Source organism: Entelurus aequoreus, linkage group LG12 (assembly GCF_033978785.1).
Source record: "Entelurus aequoreus isolate RoL-2023_Sb linkage group LG12, RoL_Eaeq_v1.1, whole genome shotgun sequence".
Taxonomy (NCBI): Eukaryota; Metazoa; Chordata; class Actinopteri; order Syngnathiformes; family Syngnathidae; genus Entelurus; species Entelurus aequoreus.
In genome coordinates, this window is record NC_084742.1 from 61685109 (window position 1) to 61705990 (window position 20882).

General features: G+C 37.2%; 1 pseudogene; it reads right to left on the reverse strand.

Annotated features, from left to right (window-relative positions):
- Window positions 1-5101: 5101 nt before the first annotated feature.
- Window positions 5102-20882, reverse strand: part of LOC133661303 (coiled-coil domain-containing protein 3-like) — a 28446-nt pseudogene continuing 12665 nt past the window's right edge.

Here is a 20882-nt window from a genome sequence, read left to right on the forward strand (position 1 = left end):
TACATCAGGAAAGTATTCACACTTTTTACGCATTTTATGTTACGGCCTTAAAGAAAAAAAAACATTTTTGTCCTCAAAATTCTACACACAATACCCCATAACGACAATGTAAAAAAGTTTTCTGGGGAATTTTTTGCAAATTCACTAAAAAAAAAAAAAAACCTAACCACTTAACCATACAGTGCATCACATTTTCCGCATTTTGTTATGGCACAGCTTTATTTCAAAATCGAAGAGAAAAAAATAATTTGTATCCTCAAAATTTGACACACAATACCCCATAAATACAATGTGAAGGTTTTTTTTTAGAATTTTTTGCAAATTTAATAAAAATAAAAAATAAACTAATAAATCATAATATGCTCATCATGCGTGCTAACTATACATGCTAACCACTACATGCTAACCATGCATGGGTATTGTTAAATGCTAACCATGCATGCTAACCACTACATGCTAACCACTCAACCATACAGTACATCAGGAAAGTATTTACACTTTTTACGCATTTTATGTTACGGCCTTAAAGAAAAAAAAAACGTTTTTGTCCTCAAAATTCTACACACAACACGTTGTGGTTTTTTTGTGCAAATGTAATAAAAATGTAAAAACCTAATAAATCACGATATGCTCATCATCATACTAAAAATGCATGCTAACTATACATGCTAACTGTGCATGCTACGTTCTACCATGTTCCCCCCCAGGCAGCTGTCAGGTGTGTGCGCTCCGTGTCCTTAAATAGGAGCTAATTGACGAGAGTGGGGCCTTTGTGTCGTGTCTGCAGGCCGCACTCGCACTTTAAGCTATTTTAAGATCATTAGAGACAGAAGTGGTTCTCAGTGGACGCCGCTGGACATCACTTCAGCACACATCTCGTAATGAGCCCCCTCGCCTTCCCCCGAGGACCCGACTCCTCCACGTCCTCTTTGAACGACTGCGGCGGGGACATGGATGGGGGTTAAAGGGCACAGCTGCCCCGAAGTGGACGCCAACCTGTGGGGTTTTTTTCCCCGCCGCAGCCTCTCTGTTGACTAAGTTTCCCCGCAGTCGCCGTGACAACCGGGAGGCAAACACTGATGAAGTGAACAAAGGCTCGGGCGGCGAGCGAGATGGAAAGGTGCGACGCCAGCAAGCAGATGGAGGCGACGACGCGATGTGTGCAAAATAACACAACTTTCATCATATGTAATCGGACAGGTCCCTGCGCTGCTCTCTAGTGGCTCCTCCGAACAACACATGTGACTTACGCTGTCTCACACACGCTGCAAAAATAGCATTTTTTTGCTATTTTCAGCACCATCCTGTTTGTGTGTTTGTGTGTGTGTGTGTGCGTGTCTGTGTGTGTGCGTGTGTGTGTGTTCTTGTCTATCTATCCTTCTTGAGACATGAAGAAGGAAAGGTACCTTCCATATGAGGAGGTGTCAACAAGTGATGACATAAATCAATAACATTGCATCTAATAGACAATGTCTCATCCATCAACATGAGGGTGGTCCCAAAAAGGAGGGATTTTTATAATTGTCGCTTTTAAAAAGTGCTCCCCCTCTGGTCAACATATGTAACAACAAGTAAAATTAAAATTCCAACTTTTATCATAACATTGCACAAATATTCACTTCTTCTTGTAAAATATTGACTTGCGTCGAGTAAAATTATGACTTTTATTATAATGCTGCCAAAATTCTAAGTTTTTCTCGTGAAATTGTGACCTTTTTGTTGCGAAATTCCAACCATTTTTTTTTACAACAAGCTTTTTTATATGTGCATAGTATGTATATATTATTAATGTTGTAAATACACTTCTTTATATATCTAAAAAGGAGGGATTTTTTTATAATTGTCGCTTTTAAAAAGTGCTCCCCCTCTGGTCAACATATGTAATAACAAGTGTGTGTAAGAAATTGAAATGCGCCCCCTTTGGCCAAAATTAATAAAACAAATAAAATCAATATGTATATAGAGACATACTGTAATAACTTGAAGTAAATAATGAAGATTAAAAAACAATTACAAACAAAATATTTAAAAAATATATAAATTAACTAAAAGCAGTCTTTTTCTCACAATGTGTCGACTTTTTTCCTATCAAATTGGGAACAATTTCTTTTTAATGCAAAATGGTGACATTTGTCATATAAAATTCTGACTTTTATCACAGTATTGCCAATTTTTGTGTCGTTCTTGTAAAACATTTTTTGAGTAAAATGATGACTTTTGTCATAATTATTATTATAATATTGCCAACATTTTAAAGGTTTCTTATAAAATTGTGACTTGTTGAGTAAAATTACGACTCTTTTCATAACATTGCTAAAATTCTGAGCTTTTCTTGTAAAATTGCGACGGTTATTGAGTAAAATTCCAACTTTTATCATAATATTGCACAAATGTTCACTTCTTCTTGTAAAATATTGACTTGCTTCGAGTAAAATTATGACTTTTATTTTAATGCTGCCAAAATTCCAAGTTTTTCTTGTGAAATTGTCACCTTTTTCTTGTGAAATACCAACTTATTTTTCACAACAAGCTTTTTTATATGTGCATAGTATGTATATATTATTAATGTTGTAAATACACTTCTTTATATATCTAAAAAGGAGGGATTTTTTATAATTGTCCCTTTTAAAAAGTGCTCCCCCTCTGGTCAACATATGTAATAACAAGTGTGTGTAAGAAATTGAAATGCGCCCCCTTTGGCCAAAATTAATAAAACAAATAAAATAAATACGTATATAGAGACATACTGTAATAACTTGAAGTAAATAATGAAGATTAAAAAACAATTACAAACAAAATATTTAAAAAATATATAAATTAACTAAAAGCAGTCTTTTTCTCACAATGTGTCGACTTTTTTCCTATAAAATTGGGAACAATTTATTTGTAATGCAAAATGGTGACATTTGTCATATAAAATTCTGACTTTTATCACAATATTGCCAATTTTTGTGTCGTTCTTGTAAAACATTTTTTGAGTAAAATGATGACGTTTGTCATAATTATTATTATAATATTGCCAAAATTTTAAAGTTTTCTTATAAAATTGTGACTTGTTGAGTAAAATTACGACTCTTTTCATAACATTGCTAAAATTCTGAGCTTTTCTTGTAAAATTGCGACAGTTATTGAGTAAAATTCCAACTTTTATCATAATATTGCACAAATGTTCACCTCTTCTTGTAAAATATTGACTTGCTTCGAGTAAAATTATGACTTTTATTATAATGCTGCCAAAATTCTAAGTTTTTCTTGTGAAATTGTCACCTTTTTCTTGTGAAATACCAACTCATTTTTCACAACAAGCTTTTTTATATGTGCATAGTATGTATATATTATTAATGTTGTAAATACACTTCTTTATATATCTAAAAAGGAGGGATTTTTTATAATTGTCCCTTTTAAAAAGTGCTCCCCCTCTGGTCAACATATGTATTAACAAGTGTGTGTAAGAAATTGAAATGTTCACTTCTTCTTGTAAAATATTGACTTGCGTCGAGTAAAATTATGACTTTTATTATAATGCTGCCAAAATTCTAAGTTTTTTATTTTTTATTAAAATTCTAACAATTTATTTTTAATGCAAAATGGTGACATTTGTCATATAAAATTCTGACTTATCACAATATTGCCAATTTTTGTGTCGTTCTTGTAAAACATTTTTTTGAGTAAAATGATGACTTTTGTCATATTTTTGCCAAGTAAAATTATGATTATTATTATAATATTGCCAACATTTTAAAGTTTTCTTATAAAATTGTGACTTGTTGAGCAAAATTACGACTCTTTTCATAACATTGCTAAAATTCTGAGATTTTCTTGTAAAATTGCGACGGTTATTGAGTAAAATTCCAACTTTTATCATAATATTGCATAAATGTTCACTTTTTCTTGTACAATTTTGACTTGCGTTGAGTAAAATTATGACTTTTATTACAATGCTGCCAAAAGTTTTTCTTGTGAAATTCAAACTAATTTTTCACAACAAGCTTTTTTATATGTGCATAGTATGTATATATTATTAATGTTGTAAATACACTTCTTTATATACCTAAAAAGGGTGGTCCTAAAGAGGGAGGCATTATTCACAGGGCTCAAGAAGGTAACAAATACAAGAATATGTGTGTGTGCGTGTGTGTGTGTGTGTGTGTGTGTGTGTGTGTGTGTGTGTGTGTGTGTGTGTGTGTGTGTGTGTGTGTGTGTGTGTGTGTGTGTGTGTGTGTGTGTGTGTGTGTGTGTGTGTGTGTGTGTGTGTGTGTGTGAGGTGGCTCGCTGTCTTTGTCTCCGACAAGAAGATGCCTCTGGCAGCATTCAGGTGAATCACATTAAACCAAGCACTCTCAAGGTGTGTGTGTGTGTGCGTGGGTGTGTGTGTGTGTGTGTGTGTGTGTGTGTGTGTGTGTGTGTGTGTGTGTGTGTGTGTGTGTGTGTGTGTGTGTGTGTGTGTGTGTGTGTGTGTGTGTGTGTGTGTGTGTGTGTGTGTGCGTGTGCCCCACTGCGGTGAAATTAAACCTTTTGGTTTCACTTCAGTTTAAATGTCTAATTCCTTTAATGCATCATTTGCATATTCCACCTTAAACCTCATTTGCATGTTGCGCCGTAAGTGGGGAAAAAAAAGGATCTCATTTGCATATTCGGCCCGCCAGCCAATCAGCTGTCAGTGCCGCAGCTCGGTCGTGCGGGGAATGAACCAATCGCATGCAGCCTGAGAGCAATTATGCGATTGGCTGCGTGACAGAACTTTTGTTTCCATGGGAACTGTGGACACTTGTTAAGTTTCCGTCACGCAGTGTCGGTAGGTAAGGTGAGTATGACTGGTTATCGGTTAGTGCTAACTGACTACCGCTGCTAGTTTGGCATAAGTAATGGGACATGATGGTTGACAGCGTGTCTTCCTGCTGTCAGACTTGCTAGCGGTGCCCAAGCATCCCTACGCCGCCATGGAGAACTGGGGGCTCAGCGTCTTCGTGGAGCAGAAGATCCTGCTGGACGCCGACGTGTCGTCCTCGTCCTACCGCATGGAGCTGACCATGGTGGTCGTCCACGAGATCTGCCATCAGGTGAGCTGACCATGAGCATGCTGTTGCCCGCTAACTAAATGCTAACTCAACGCGAGGGACAGGAAGTGACAACGTGAGGGACAAGAAGTGACAACCCGGGGGACAGGAGGTGACTGCACGAGGGACAGGAAGAGGGACAGGAAGTGACAACGCGAGGGAAAGGAAATGACGACGCGGGGGACAGGAGGAGGGACAAGAAGTGACGACGTGAGGGACAGGAAGTGACAACGCGAGGGACAGGAAGTGATGACGCGAGGGAAAGGAAGTGACGACGCGAGGCACAGGAAGTGACGACAGGAGGGACAGGAGGTGACGACGGGAGGGACAGGAAGAGCGACAGGAAGTGACGACGTGAGGGACAGGAAGTGACGGCGCGAGGGACAGGAGGTGACTACGCAAGGGACAGGAAGTGACAACGCGAGGGACAGGAGGAGGGACAAGAAGTGACGACGCGAGGGACAGGAAGTGATGACGCGAAGGACAGGAGGTGACGACGGGAGGGACAGGAAGAGCGACAGGAAGTGACGACGTGAGGGACAGGAAGTGATAGCGCGAGGGAAAGGAGGTGACTACGCGAGGTACAGGAAGTGACAATGCGAGGGACAGGAAGTGACGAATTGAGGGACAGGAAGTGACGGCGCGAGGGACAGGAAGTGAAAATGCGAGGGGCAGGAAGTGACAACGCGAGAGACAGGAAGTGACAACGTGAGGGACAGTAAGTGACAATGCGAGGGACAGGAAGTGACAACGTGAGGCACAGGAAGTGACATCGTGAGGTGAGTGACGATGTGAGGGACAGGAAGTGATAGCGCGAGGGAAAGGGGATGACTACGCGAGGGACAGTAAGTGACAATGCGAGGGACAGGAAGTGACAACGTGAGGCACAGGAAGTGACATCGTGAGGGACAGAAGTGACAATGCGAGGGACAGGATGTGACAACGTGAGGGACAGGATGTGACAACGTGAGGGACAGGAAGTGACAACGTGAGGGACAGGAAGTGACAATGCGAGGGACAGGAAGTGACAACGTGAGGCACAGGAAGTGACATCGTGAGGGACAGAAGTGACAACGTGAGGGAGAGGAAGTGACAACGTGAGGGACAGGAAGTGACATCGTGAGGGACAGGAAGTGACATCATGAGGGACAGGAAGTGACATCGTGAGGGACAGGAAGTGACAATGTGAGGGACAGGAAGTGACATTGTGAGGGACAGGAAGTGACATCGTGAGGGAAAGTAAGTGACGATGCGAGGGACAGGAAGTGACAATGCGAGGGACAGGAAGTGACATCGTGAGGGACAGGAAGTGACATCGTGAGGGACAGGAAGTGACATCGTGAGGGAAAGTAAGTGACAATGCGAGGGACAGGAAGTGACATCGTGAGGGAAAGTAAGTGACGATGCGAGGGACAGGAAGTGACAATGCGAGGGCCAGGAAGTGACATCGTGAGGGACAGGAAGTGACATCGTGAGGGAAAGTAAGTGACAACGCGTGGGACAGGAAGTGACAACGCGAGGGACAGGAAGTGATAACGCGAGGGACAGGAAGTGACAACGCGAGGGACAGGAAGTGACAACGCGAGGGACAGGAAGTGACATCGTGAGGGACAGGAAGTGACACCGTGAGGGACAGGAAGTGCCTACGTGAGGCGAGAGAGAGAGGAAACAGGAAGTGGAGTAGAGAGGAGGTGAGACAGGGAGAGAAAAGGTGTGCTGTGTTAAATAAACACAGCTGATTAACGAGGGTCTTCAAAGTGAAGTGAGGGTCTCGCTGCTGCAGAGAGTGACGTTCAATCAGCAGCAACATGAAGGTCTCAATGTGACGTTCTTCCATTCCACCTTTCTTCTGCTTGTTAGCCACGCTCTTTCATGTCCTCCTCTATGTGTGTGTGTGTGTGTGTGTGTGTGTGTGTGTGTGTTTTCTGATTCTTCTTCCACCGTGTGTCACTTTCAACTCAACACACACACACACACACACACACACACACACACACACACCCCTCTGTGAAAGTGTTACATCTGTTTTGAAAGTGTTGTCATGGCAACAAGCACAGACATACAGTAAGGTCTTCTTTTGAATCCGTAAGTCTAATTAGGATAGTTTGCCTTATGCACACACACACACACACACACACACACACACACACACACACACACACACACACACACACACACACACACACACACACACACACACACACACACACACACACCACACACACACACATACACACACACACACACACACACATACACACACACACACACGTACACACACACGCACACGTACATACACACAAACACACACACACACAAACACACGCATACACACACGCACACACACCTACACACATACACACACACACACACACACACACATACACACACACACACACACACACACACACAAACACGCGTGCTCACACATGCACAGAGGATCAAAGTTCATGAATGATCTTATTGTTCTTTCTTTCCACATATCTTCACATTTTCTTTTATCTTATCTTTCTTTTCTTTTTCTTCCTTTTTTAATTTCCATTGGTTTTCTTTTCTTTTTTCTTTTCTTTTTCTTTCTCTTTTTTTCTCCCCACATCTGCGGTCCCCACAAGGTCTCTCATTGTATCCCATTGGGTTGAGTTTTTCCTTGCCCCGATGTGGATCTGTCGTTATGGTTTGTGCAGCCCTTTGAGACATTTGTGATTAAAGGCTACAGTATCTATATAAGTACACTTTGATTGATTGATTGATTCTTTCATTAATTTTCTTGTTTTTCTGATTTCCTTTCTTATTTATTTCTTGTCTTCTTTTCTTTCTTTGTCTTTTGTAATTTTTTAGCTTCGTCTTTTTTTCTTCTTCCGTTTTCTTCTTTCTTTTTTTTCTTATTTCCTTTTTGTCTTTTTCTTTACTTTCCTTTCGGTTTTTCTTTTTTTCTTTCCTTATCTTTTCTATTTTGTTTCTTTATTTTCTTTATATCCTTTATTTGTCTTTTTTCCCATTTCCTTTTCTTTCTTCTTTATTTTCTTTTTTCCTTTCATTTTCTTTGACTTCTTCCTTTTTCCTTTTCTTTTTTTTCTCTGTCTTTCCTTCTTTATTTGCTTCTTAATTTTCTTTTTCTACTATTCTTTTTCTTATTTCTTTGCTACTTCGTTTTCATTTTCTGTCTTTTTCTTTTTTTTATTCATTATTTTCTTTTTCCTTTTCCTTTACTTCTTTCTTTTCTTCTTTAGTTTGTTTTTCCCCTTTTTTTCTTCTTTTCTTTCCTTGTCTTATCACATTTCCGATCTTTTCCTGCTTTCTTTTCTACCTTCTTTTCTTTCATTGTCTTTTGTACTTTTTTAGCTTTGTCTTTTTTTTCCTTCTGTTTTCTTCTTTCTTTTTTTTCTTATTTCCTTTTTCTTTACTTTCCTTTCGGTTTCTTTTCTTTTTTTCTTTCCTTATCTTTTCTATTTTTTGTTCTTTCTTCTTTATTGTCTTTCTATCCTTTGTCTGTCTTTTTTTCTCCATTTCCTTTTCTTTCCTTTCTTTTCTTTCTGTTCTTTTTTTTTCGTTTTTCTTTCTTTACATTTCTTATATTTTCTGATTTTCTTTTCTGTCTTTCTTTTCTTTTTTCCTTTCTTTTTCTTTGACTTCTTCCTTTTTACTCTTCTTTTCTTTCTCTGTCTTTCCTTCTTTCTTTAATTCTTAATTTTTATTTTTCTATCATTCTTTTTCTTATTTCTTTGCTTCTTCGTTTTCATTTTCTGTCCTTTTTTTCTTTCTTTTATTCATTCTTTTTTTCTCTTTTTCTTTACTTTTTTATTTTCTTCTTTAGTTTATATTTACTTTCCTTTTTCCTTTTTCCTTTTCTTCTTCTTTTCTTTCCTTGTTGTCTTCTGTACTTTTTTTATCTTCTTAATTTTTTTTCTGTTTTCTTCTTTTCTTATTTGATTTTTGTCTTTTTCTTTCATTTTAATTTATTTTATTTTCGTTTTTCCTTACCTTATGTTTTCTATTTTTTTTCTTTCTTCTTTATTTTCTTTCTGTCCTTTGTCTTCTCATTTCATTTCATTGTCTTTCCTTTCTTTTTTCTGTTCTTTTCTTTTCTTTTTTCTTTCTTTTCTTTTCCGTTTCTGTTGCTATTCTGATTTCCTTTTCTTTCTTTTATTCTTTTCTTTCGTTTTCTTTCTCTTCTTCCTTTTTAACCTTTTTCTTCTTTCTTTGCTTCTTCATTTTCATTTCTGTCCTTTTTTTGTTTCTTTTATTCATTCTTTTGTTTTTGCTTTTCCTTTACTTCTTAAGTCTTTCTTCTTTAGTTTATTTTTCCGCCTTTTTTTCTTCTTTTCTTTCCTTGTCTTATCACATTTACGATTTTTTCCTGCTTTCTTTTATTCCTTCTTTTCTTTCCGTGGCTTTTCTTCTTTCATTTTTTTTGACCTTTTATATTTTTCTTTCTTTTTTCTTTCTTTCTTGTTCAGTCAGTGTATTTTGTGGCAAAGTTAAAAAGTGATTCCCTGTGCTAACATGCAGCTTATGGACTGCCAAGTGCTGCTCATTAAGCAAGCTAACATGATTGATGATTGAGAAATCATCTGACGTCTAAAAATAGAAAACTTTTCTATATGTGCAACTTTGATTGGCTTGTTGACCAAATGTAACTAAACACGTATAGCAAGTACCAAGCTACGTAGTTAAAAATAATCCTCTCACCATCGCTTCAATCAGCACTAGGTGGATGCTTTAAGTGTGGCCAGCATGTGCACCCACACACTGTTTGGGCAGCCAGCCTTGTTATATGTTGGCAGCACACCGTGTTCATGAATATTCATGAGGTCAGATCAGATGAGGAAGCCAGTGGAAGCATCGTCTCAGATTTGGACATGCCATAAAAGATTAAGTAACCGCACAAACTTTATTTAAAAGTATCACCCTCCTGTTCACATAGTTAGTTAGTTAGTCGAAGGCATCTTTGTTTGGCTCAACTTCCCCCTCGTTGTCAGTGAAGCTTCCTTCGTTGTTACCACGGCGACGGTAGCCGGGGTCAAAGACATGCTGGTGATGATCAATGGTAACATTTGTAGTTACTTCCTGGTTGTAACACATGATGTCACTTGATGTGTGTCAGTGGTTCGGTGACCTGGTGACCCCCGTGTGGTGGGAGGACGTGTGGCTGAAGGAAGGCTTCGCTCACTACTTCGAGTACGTCGGCACGGATTTCCTCTTCCCCAAGTGGAACATGGTGAGCACGCCGCCGCACGGCAAATTATTAAGTACACTTGCCAACGCCAAGACCTTCCATTGAGTATATAAAAGTACAGTATTTTTCGGACTATAAGGTGCACTTAAAATCCTTTCATTTTCTCAAAACTTGACAGTGCGCCTTATAACCTTTAGTTATTACCTAATGTACGGAATAATTGTGGTTGTGCTTACCGACCTCGAAGCTATTTTATTTGGTACATGGCTAAATGATAAGTGTGACCAGTAGATGGCAGTTACACATAAGAGATACGTGTGGAGTGCAATATGACTCAAGTAAACAACACCAAAATGTTATATGTTTATGAAAGTCTCTGCGTGTGGGTTCTCCTGGGACGGACAGAATCTTCGGGAGCCCGAAGTCCAGGTTTAAACAAGTCTTTTATTTTTATGTTTATAATGGGCAATGTCGCCAGCGGACTCCTTCTCGCTCGTGTGGGTTTTTTTCCTCCTCTCCTCAGCGCTCCCCCTCATGGCCTCGGACGCTGCTGATAAAGGAGACAGGCGATTAGATAACCAGTATGGGTGTGGGAAAAAATCGAATCACGATTCTCACGTTGTGTGATTCAGAATCGATTCTCATTTTTTAAAATTCGATATATATATATATATATATATATATATATATATATATATATATATATATATATATATATATATATATATATATATATATATATATATATATATATATATATATATTTTTTTTTTTTTTTTTAATTTTATTTTATTTATTTTTTTTAATTTATTTATTTTTTATTTATTTATTTATTTATTTATTTAAATATTTTTTAATTTAAAAAAAATGTTTTTTACATTTTTTTACATTTTTTCAAATTTTTTCAAATTTTTTAAAAATTTTTTTAATTTTTGTTTAATTTTTTATTTTTTTATTTTTTTTTTAAATTAAAAATTTTTTGTATTTTTTTGAAATTTTTTTGAAATTTAAAATTTTTTTTTTATTAATCAATCCAACAAAACAATACACAGCAATACCATAACAATGCAATCCAATTCCAAAACCAAACCCGACCCAGCAACACTCAGAACTGCAATAAACAGAGCAATTGAGAGGAGACACAAACACGACACAGAACAAACCAAAAGTAGTGAAACAAAAATGAATATTATCAACAACAGTATCAATATTAGTTACAATTTCAACATAGCAGTGATTAAAAATCCCTCATTGACATTTTCATGAGACATTTATTTTTAAAAAAGAACAATAGTGTCACAGTGGCTTAAACTTGCATCGCATCTCATAAGCTTGACAACACACTGTGTCCAATATTTTCACAAAGATAAAATAAGTCATATTTTTGGTTCATTTAATAGTTCAAACAAATTTACGTTATTGCAATCAGTTGATAAAACATTGTCCTTTACAGTTATGAAAGCTTTTTACAAAATTATAATACTCTGCTTGCATGTCAGCAGACTGGGGTAGATCCTGCTGAAATCTATGTATTGAATGAATAGAGAATCCTTTTGAATGGGGAAAATATCGTTTTTGAATCGAGAATCGCGTTGAATCGAAAAAAATCCATTTTGAATCGAATCGTGACCCCAAGAATCGCTATTGAATCGGATCGTGGGACACCCAAAGATTCGCAGCCCTAATAACCAGCCCCAGCTGGGCAATCTACTCACCTGTCAGCTGAGCTTCGAAGCCGGGCCATACACACTCCCTTCCCGCAGGAGGCGCGCCGACCACGCCCCCCTCCACAATGTTCCATTGAAAATGTAGAACATTACACACGGCGCTGAAAAATCTATCAACATGTTTTAGTAGGACTTTGGTAAGCTATGAAGCTGCACCGCTTGATGGATTGTACTGTGCTTCAACATAGGAGTATTATTATGGTGTGTGTATAAGGTAAGACATATTATCTGGCGCTTTGTTTCGCAATATTGTAAAAAAGCCACTTTTCTTACCTTCTGGTACCTGCTGATGTGTATTTGGGATCTGCATAAGTCCTGAAAATTTGCCTGCGTCCGCCTTTGTAGTTTGTGCGGACGCTGTAGTCGATAAGCTTCTTATTTTTCTCTATCTTCTTGTTATGGGACATTCATCCTCCGCTGTTGCCATTTCTAATATAAAGTAGTGTAAAGTTCTTACTTATATCTGTCAGTAAACTCGCCATGAAAGCGCTAAAACATACCGGTGTAGTGAGTTTACATTATTCACCCAAGGAACTTTAGTTATTAGAGAGTTCCGGTCGGATGTTTTTTCACGGGACACATTTCCGGCGTTGTTGTTGCACTAGTGAGCCACGGATGAGGAGATGCTGCTCCGTTATTGATTGAAGTAAAGTCTGAATGTCATTAAAACAGTTAGCGCCATCTTTTGACACTTCTTCCACTCCCGTCCTTGCACGCTACACCTTGTGTCAGGAAGCAAGGCTATTTACGTCGTTGCTATCCTTCTTTGTGGGGACATTGTTGATTGTCATGTCATGTACGGACGTACTTTGTGGACGCCGTAAGTTTTTGCTGTCGTCCAGCATTCTGTTTCTGTTGACTTTGTAGCCAGTTCAGTTTTGCTTTGCTTTACTGCAGATTAAAATGATTGATTTGCAAAAATATATTTTTTGGACCAATTAGGTGAAGCTGCATAATTTCCCACGGCACACCAGACAATATCTCACGGCACACACTGCAAAAACTGAAATCTAAGTAAGTGATATTTGCTTATTTTCTGTCTGATAAGATAATTCTTCTCACTAAGCAGATTTTATGTTAGAGTGTTTTACTTGTTTTAAGTGTTTTGGTCCTAAATGATCTCAGTAAGATATCACAGCTTGTTGTTGAGATTTGATGACCTATATTGAGTAAAACATGCTTGAAACTAGAATATCAACTGTTGCAAAGCTGTGTCATCAACACTCACAAGTATAAAACTACTTTTTTAAAGTAATAATTTCTTATTTCAAGCATGACAAAAAAAATCATGACTTTGACACAATTGTGTCTCATAATTAAAACAGATGACGGCCAAATGGACTTTGTGAGAATATACTTATTTTAAGGTGTTTTTGGGTTCATTGAGGTTCGCTAATTAGGGACAGGACCCTATTGAATTTCTAGCGTTTTATTATTTTACCGCCGCCTCTTTGAGCTGTAATTTGACCCCCTTAACATGCTTCAAAACTCACCAAATTTGACACACACATCAGGACTGGCGAAAATTGCGATCTAATAAAAAAACAAAACAACCCAAAACTCAAAATTGCGCTCGAGCGCCCCCTAGGAAGAAAACACAGACAAAACTGCCTCTAACTCCCAGTAGGAATGTTGTAGAGACATGAAACTAAAACCTCTAAAAAAGTACACTTCATTCACTAACGGTGTTACAAAAAAGATCAGTTAGAATAATACATAATGTTGGATATAGAGAACATACAAACCCTTTATTTATTGAATCAAAAATACTGAAATTCCATGACATAGTGAATTTGCAAACAGCTAAAATTATGCACAAAGCAAACTATAACCTGCTAGCCAAGAATATACAACAATTCTTCTCAAAAAAAGAGGAGAAATATAATCTTAGAGAAAAACGTAATTTAAAACATTTGTATGCACGTACAACACTTAAGACCTTCAGTATATCAGTTTGTGGAATTCAATTATGGAATGGATTAAGCAAAGCAATCAAACAATGTACTAATATGATCCACTTCAAGAACTTCTTCACACTTAAAGTGTTTACAAAGTACAAAGAAGAAGAACCATGACAAACATTCTCAATTTATTTCATCCATCCATTCATTCATTCTTAAAGTAATCTTACTTATCTCATCATATGAAATATGACTTACTTCACCAATTATTATTATTAAATTATTACTATTATTTATTTATTTATTTTATTGTGATTACTTATGGAGTTTATTGTGAATAAATTGTGAACAGGAAGTGAACAAAAAGTTTTAGCAACTGTTATGTAAAGAAAAGGGGTAGGATTAAATAAGCTCTGCTTCTTCCTACTCCTTTTCGAACATGTTGAAAAGAGAAACTGGAAATTGTGATGTATCATGTTGTATGCTCGCATGTTCGAAATAAACTCAAACTCAACTCAACAACTCAACTCAACTCTATGTAGGTCTCACTTAGACCTAGATTTCATACACTGGCAACCCCCAGCAAAAATCAACAGGAAGTTTGCAATTCCCCCTTCAAAACAAAAGTTGAGTAAAAACAGTCACCTTTTTTCAAATATTATCTCCTCTGAGCGCGTTTGTCGTGTCGGCTTCAAATTAGCACAGGAGAGAGATTGAACCCTTCTGATTAAAAGTTGATGAGTTTTAATTACTGCTCCGGTTTGGATTTTATGAGCCCTCAAAGAACCGCTGCGGAGGTCCCGTCCATCGCTGCTTGCAGCTTTAATTTTTTAACTTGTTTTGGAAAGTCTTGACAAGCCAAATTTTCTTGTTCTATTGGCAGATAATTTTGCTTAGTTCAAATAAAATAGCCCTAATTTTTTTTTTTTTTTTCTTCTTGTTTTTGAACACTGACTTTTTGCAGTGCACTAGTGTGCCGCGGCACAGTGGTTGAAAAACACTGATGTAGACCACAAGGAAGTCTTTTACATTTCGAAAAAAAAAAAAAGATAATATGACCCCTTTAATGCGCCTTATGGTCGGGAAAATACGGTTTTTGTATTAATTATGCCATGACACTAAGGACTACCACTAGACAAAAGTATTGGAACACTAAGAACTAACACTGGACAAAAGTATTGGGACGCTAAGGACTAACAGTGGACAAAAGTATTGGGACACTTAGGACTAACACTAGACAAAAGTATTGGGACACCTAGGACTAACACTGGACAAAAGTATTGGGACACTAAGAACTAAAACTAGACAAAAGTATTGGGACACCTAGGACTAACACTGGACAAAAGTATTGGGACACTAAGGACTAAAACTAGACAAAAGTATTGGGACACCTAGACAAAAGTATTGGGACACTAATGGCTAACACTGGACAAAAGTATTGGGACACTAAGGACTAACGCTGGACAAAAATATTGGGACACTAAGGACTAACACTAGACAAAAGTATTGGGACACTAAAGACTAACACTAGACAAAAGTATTGGGACACCTAGACAAAAGTATTGGGACACTAAGGACTAACACTGGACAAAAGTATTGGGACACTAAGGACTAACACTAGACAAAAGTATTGGGACACCTTGACAAAATTATTGGGACACTAAGGACTACCAATGGACACAATTATTGGGACACTAATGGCTAACACTGGACAAAAGTATTGGGACACTAAGGACTAACACTGGACAAAAATATTGGGACACTAAGGACTAACACTAGACAAAAGTATTGGGACACTAAAGACTAACACTAGACAAAAGTATTGGGACACCTAGACAAAAGTATTGGGACACTAAGGACTAACACTGGACAAAAGTATTGGGACACTAAGGACTAACACTGGACAAAAGTATTGGGACACTAAGGACTAACACTGGACAAAAGTATTGGGACACTAAGGACTAACACTAGACAAAAGTATTGGGACACCTAGACAAAAGTATTGGGACACTAAGGACTAACACTGGACAAAAGTATTGGGACACTAAAGACTAACACTAGACAAAAGTATTGGGACACCTAGACAAAAGTATTGGGACACTAAGGACTAACACTGGACAAAAGTATTGGGACACTAAGGACTAACACTGGACAAAAGTATTGGGACACTAAGGACTAACACTAGACAAAAGTATTGGGACACCTTGACAAAATTATTGGGACACTAAGGACTACCAATGGACACAATTATTGGGACACTTAGGACTAACACTAGACAAAAGTTTTTGGACACTTAGGACTAGCACCAGCCAAATAAAGGGGCCCGACCAACGCTGCTTGCAGCTTTAATTTTTTCTTGTTTTTGAACACTGACTTTTTGCAGTGCACTAGTGTGCCGCGGCACAGTGGTTGAAAAACACTGATGTAGACCACAAGGAAGTCTTTTACATTTAGAAGGAAAAAAAATGATAATATGGCCCCTTTAATGCGCCTTACGGTCCGGAAAATACGTTTTTTTGTATTAATTATGCCATGATAGTTTTGCCGCTCATAGGCTGCGTACCTAATGAAGTGGCCGGTATAGAGCACGAATCAAGAAAGTCAATTTCTGTCACGCATCACAAGCTTCAATTAAAGCAATATCCATGTTTTGTTTTCACGCTCTCAGTTGGAGAAAGTGTTTTTTTTACTTTCTCACACACACAAGAATGGACTTTTGTGGCCTTTTTAAATCTCACTTAGTGAACTGTGTGTTTTGCGCACGACGACGACAAGTAGAACAATGATGAAGCTGCTGCCTGCCCGCTGATCATTCTGTTTGTTTACCACCTTTGAAACTTTCAGTTTCAGTCGTTCGCAGCCCGCAGGGAACCCCCGACACGCCCCAACACACTTCATTTGAAATCTGCTTGACATGAATCAACTGTAAGTCGTGTGAAAAAAAGTTCATTAAAACTCAACTAATTAAAGCACTTTAATCCTTGAATTAGACGAATCCCGGCGGATGCTCCCAATTATATTCATTTTTGTTCATTAGCAGCAACATTTGTGCGGTGCAATAATAAGCGTGACATTCATTAAAAGTCAAAACTGCGATCACCAATTAGCCACTAATGTAACCCGCCTGCGTTCGCCACCTTCACACTATCCGGGGATGGAATCGTAGTCCGCAAATTGAGAGACGAGCGCGCTAGCCAGCGAGCCAGAAAACCCAAGCTGTCAACGACTATTAAGGTGGTTCATTTTATTTTATTTTTTTTCATTTATTTATTTATTTTAAGCAATGACATTAAAAAAAGTACAAAGTTGACAACACATAATAATATAAATGAATATAGTGCAAAAGGTAATGTACAGTATGTAAGCATGATTGTCCAGTTTTGCCTGAAGGGAATGGGAAGAAGATCAATTATTTAATCCCCCATTTACCATGAATTGATTAACGTGGAAAAACTTATTCGGGTGTCAGGCCCTAACCAATCTGGCGCCCTCGGCAAGATTTTAGGTGGAGCACCCCCACATCGGCAGTGAAGTGTATATACTCACAAGAAACCGAATAGCTTTGTCTTTGACCTTTTTTTTTACTTAAAGAAAGCAAATTAACAATCAGAATAGTTAACAAGAAAAAAATATATATGGATAAATAAATGAATACAAAAAATAAAAAATGAATACATGAAATACAATATTTTTTACATACATAAACCCAAAATAAAACGTGTCAACAAGTTGCATAAAATAAATTAAAAACACAATATAAATAAGGCACTGCAGAAAACAAGATATCAAACCAGTATGACTTTAACAACTATATTACAAAAAAAGGGGATCCTACAGAGTTCTCTATTTGTGCTTTTTAATATTGCATTAACTAGAATGACTTACAAATGACTGTACACCAGGGAGTACTGTAATTACCTAACGTTACATTATTATTTTCCATAACAATTTAGCCCCCTCCACAATATTAACCCGACGTTAAAACAGAACTAGCTATTTATTGATTAGCAATTGCCGAATCATGTAACATTAGCTTAATGCTAAAAAGACAGGTGAGGTTACTATCACATTCTGTAACAGACAAATAATTTCATGTAGGCTAACGTTACCTACCTGCTACCTCTGTCTTTTTCTCGTTTCTCCTCTTCTTTTCTCCCCTGGGCACCTGACAGTTTTGGCCGTTTTGACATCTTGTGTTGATTTTTTTTATGTGGTGACGTCCAAAAAGAGTCATGATACGGGAAGGGAGGGGGCGCACCGTAACAACACCCCCCCACCCCCCCCAAAAGGTTAACAAATAATGTTTCTATTAAATAGGCTTTACTTTGCATTTTAATTAACGTGGGATATATTATGTATTTAGAAATAATAGTACCAACTTTTTTTTTTTTTCCTCCAACATTCCTCCACCATTCACCACCCCCTACGGACGGCGCCCTTAGCATTTGCCTATACGGCCTATGCCACGGGCCGGCCCTGTCGGGTGTTACCATTTAGTGGTCAATTGCACGGAATATGTACTGTACTGTGCAATCTACTAATAAAAGTTCAATCAATCAATCATCAATCAAAACCCCCAGTTCTCCATTCAGTGATTATTCATTGAGTTCCTCCTCAGTAACAATCCCATGGTAGCATTACCACAGGTAACAATAATCATTACACTGTAACAATAATTTGTATCAACAATGTAGGAAGAATGAATATAACAACAATGGTAATAGACAACATAGCAATAATGGTAAGGAAACATTGAGCACATGTTAACACATAATATGACTTAAGGGTCATATTACACTGCAAAAAGTCAGTGTTCAAAAACAAGAAGAAAAAAAAAATACAAAAATTAGGGGTATTTTATTTGAACTAAGCAAAATTATCTGCCAATAAAACAAGAACATTCGGCCTGTCAAGACTTTCCAAAACAAGTCAAATTAGCTAACTTGAATGAACCCAAAAATACCTTAAAATAAGTATATTCTCACTAATAACAAGTGCACTTTTCTTGGTTGAAAAAAAAATAGACCTTTTTGCTCAGTATGTTGAAAAATATTCTTAAATGCTAGTGCCATTATCTTGACATAATGATATGCGTACATTATGATTTTTTTTTCATGCTTGAAGTAAGAAATTATGACTTTAAAAAAGTAGTTTTATACTTGTGAGTGTTGATGACACAGCTTTGCAACACTTGATATTCTAGTTTCAAGCATGTTTTACTCAATATAGGTCATACATTCTTATTTTACTGTTATATTTTTTTTCTCATTGTTGCTTTTTATTTGTATTCTTATTGTAATATTTTTCTATTTTGTTTCCATTCATACCCCCATTATTTACTTTTTACTTTTTAAATTTGATCTCAACTTTGTACACTGCTGCTGGAATTTAAATTTTCCTGAGTGAACTTTCCTGAAGGAATCAATAAAGTACTATCTATCTATCTATCTATCTATCTATCTATCTATCTATCTATCTATCTATCTATCTATCTATCTATCTATCTATCTATCTATCTATCTATGTATAAAATCTCAGCAACAAGCTGTAATATCTTACTGAGATCATTTAGGACCAAAACCCTTAAAACAAGTAAAACACTCTAACATTAAATCTGCTTAGTGAGAAGAATTATTTTATCAGACAGAAAATAAGCAAATATCACCCTTATTTGAGATATTTCATCTTACTTACATTTCAGTTTTTGCAGTGTATGATTTTTTTTTTACATTTAAAACACTTTCTTGTGGTCTACATTTAAAACACTTTCTTGTGGTCTACATAACATGTAATGGTGGTTCTTTGGCTCGAAATGTTGCATAAGTTATGTTTAACAGACCATCTTCAAGCCACTTTCTCCCCGCCATCTTTGTTGTAGTTTTTTCGCGCTTCTACAGACAGATTAGGTTCGAACTATATGCTACTTCAGAGCTGGGTAAATATTTAACTTGGGGACCACATTGAGAGAGAGAAATGTGTCTAGGGGGCCATAGTGTATGTGTGTATACATGATATATACACATTTAGTTGTAAACATCTACTGTACAGTATGTGTGTTTGTGTCAGGTTCAAACACTGATGACATCTATTAAACAAGACAAGAAGCAAGGAATTAAACAGAGACAGAATGAAATTTGGCTCAATTGAAGAGAAACGTCTGGGCTGTACTCTTGCACAGTCTCCACCACGCTCTGACGAAAGATTGTACGCCTCCTCTTTTATTTTGGACTTTCCCTGATTACATGGCAACAGCTGTTTCGAAAGGGACGGGGGTCGTAAACAGCCACCGCCTTTGTATACGAAACAGTTCAAAGAAAAGGTCGGTTCAAAGAAAAGGTCGTAAACAGCCGCTGCCCTCGGTCACAGAACAGTTCAAAGAAAAGCTGCCTGGAGGGAGGTCAGGCCCTGACTCCTCTCCGCTTTGTAGATCTCGGGTCAAGACAAAATCTTCCTGTTGATTACAATACATGAAAGAAACAGACCACCTTCATGTTGCTTCCCATCCTACACAGTGGAGTTTTACAAGCCTTTTGATTGGTAAGATCAAAGACAGCTTTTGAGCTGAACTCAATGTAACACAAAGTTTTGTGATAACTTAGATGCAATTATTCTGACAGTTTGGGTCCCTTTTTTTTTCCAGGAACACTAATACCAAAAGTCACAATGTCCGATAGAGTTCTAAATAAGTTATGACAGACCACCGGTCTGTTTAGTGTTATTCTCACTAATAACAACTGTACTACTATATGAGTACGTATTTTCTATTGTTTCATTGGAAATAAAACAGCAAAGTCCATTTGGCTGTCATCTGTTTTAATTATGAGACACAATTGTGTCAAAGTCATGACTATTTTTTTCATGCTTAAAATAAGAAATTATTACTTTAAAAAAGTAGTTTTATACTTGTGTGTTGATGACACAGCTTTGCAACAGTTGATATTCTAGTTTCAAGCATGTTTTACTCAATATAGGTCATCAAATCTCAGCAACAAGCTGTAATATCTTACTGAGATCATTTAGG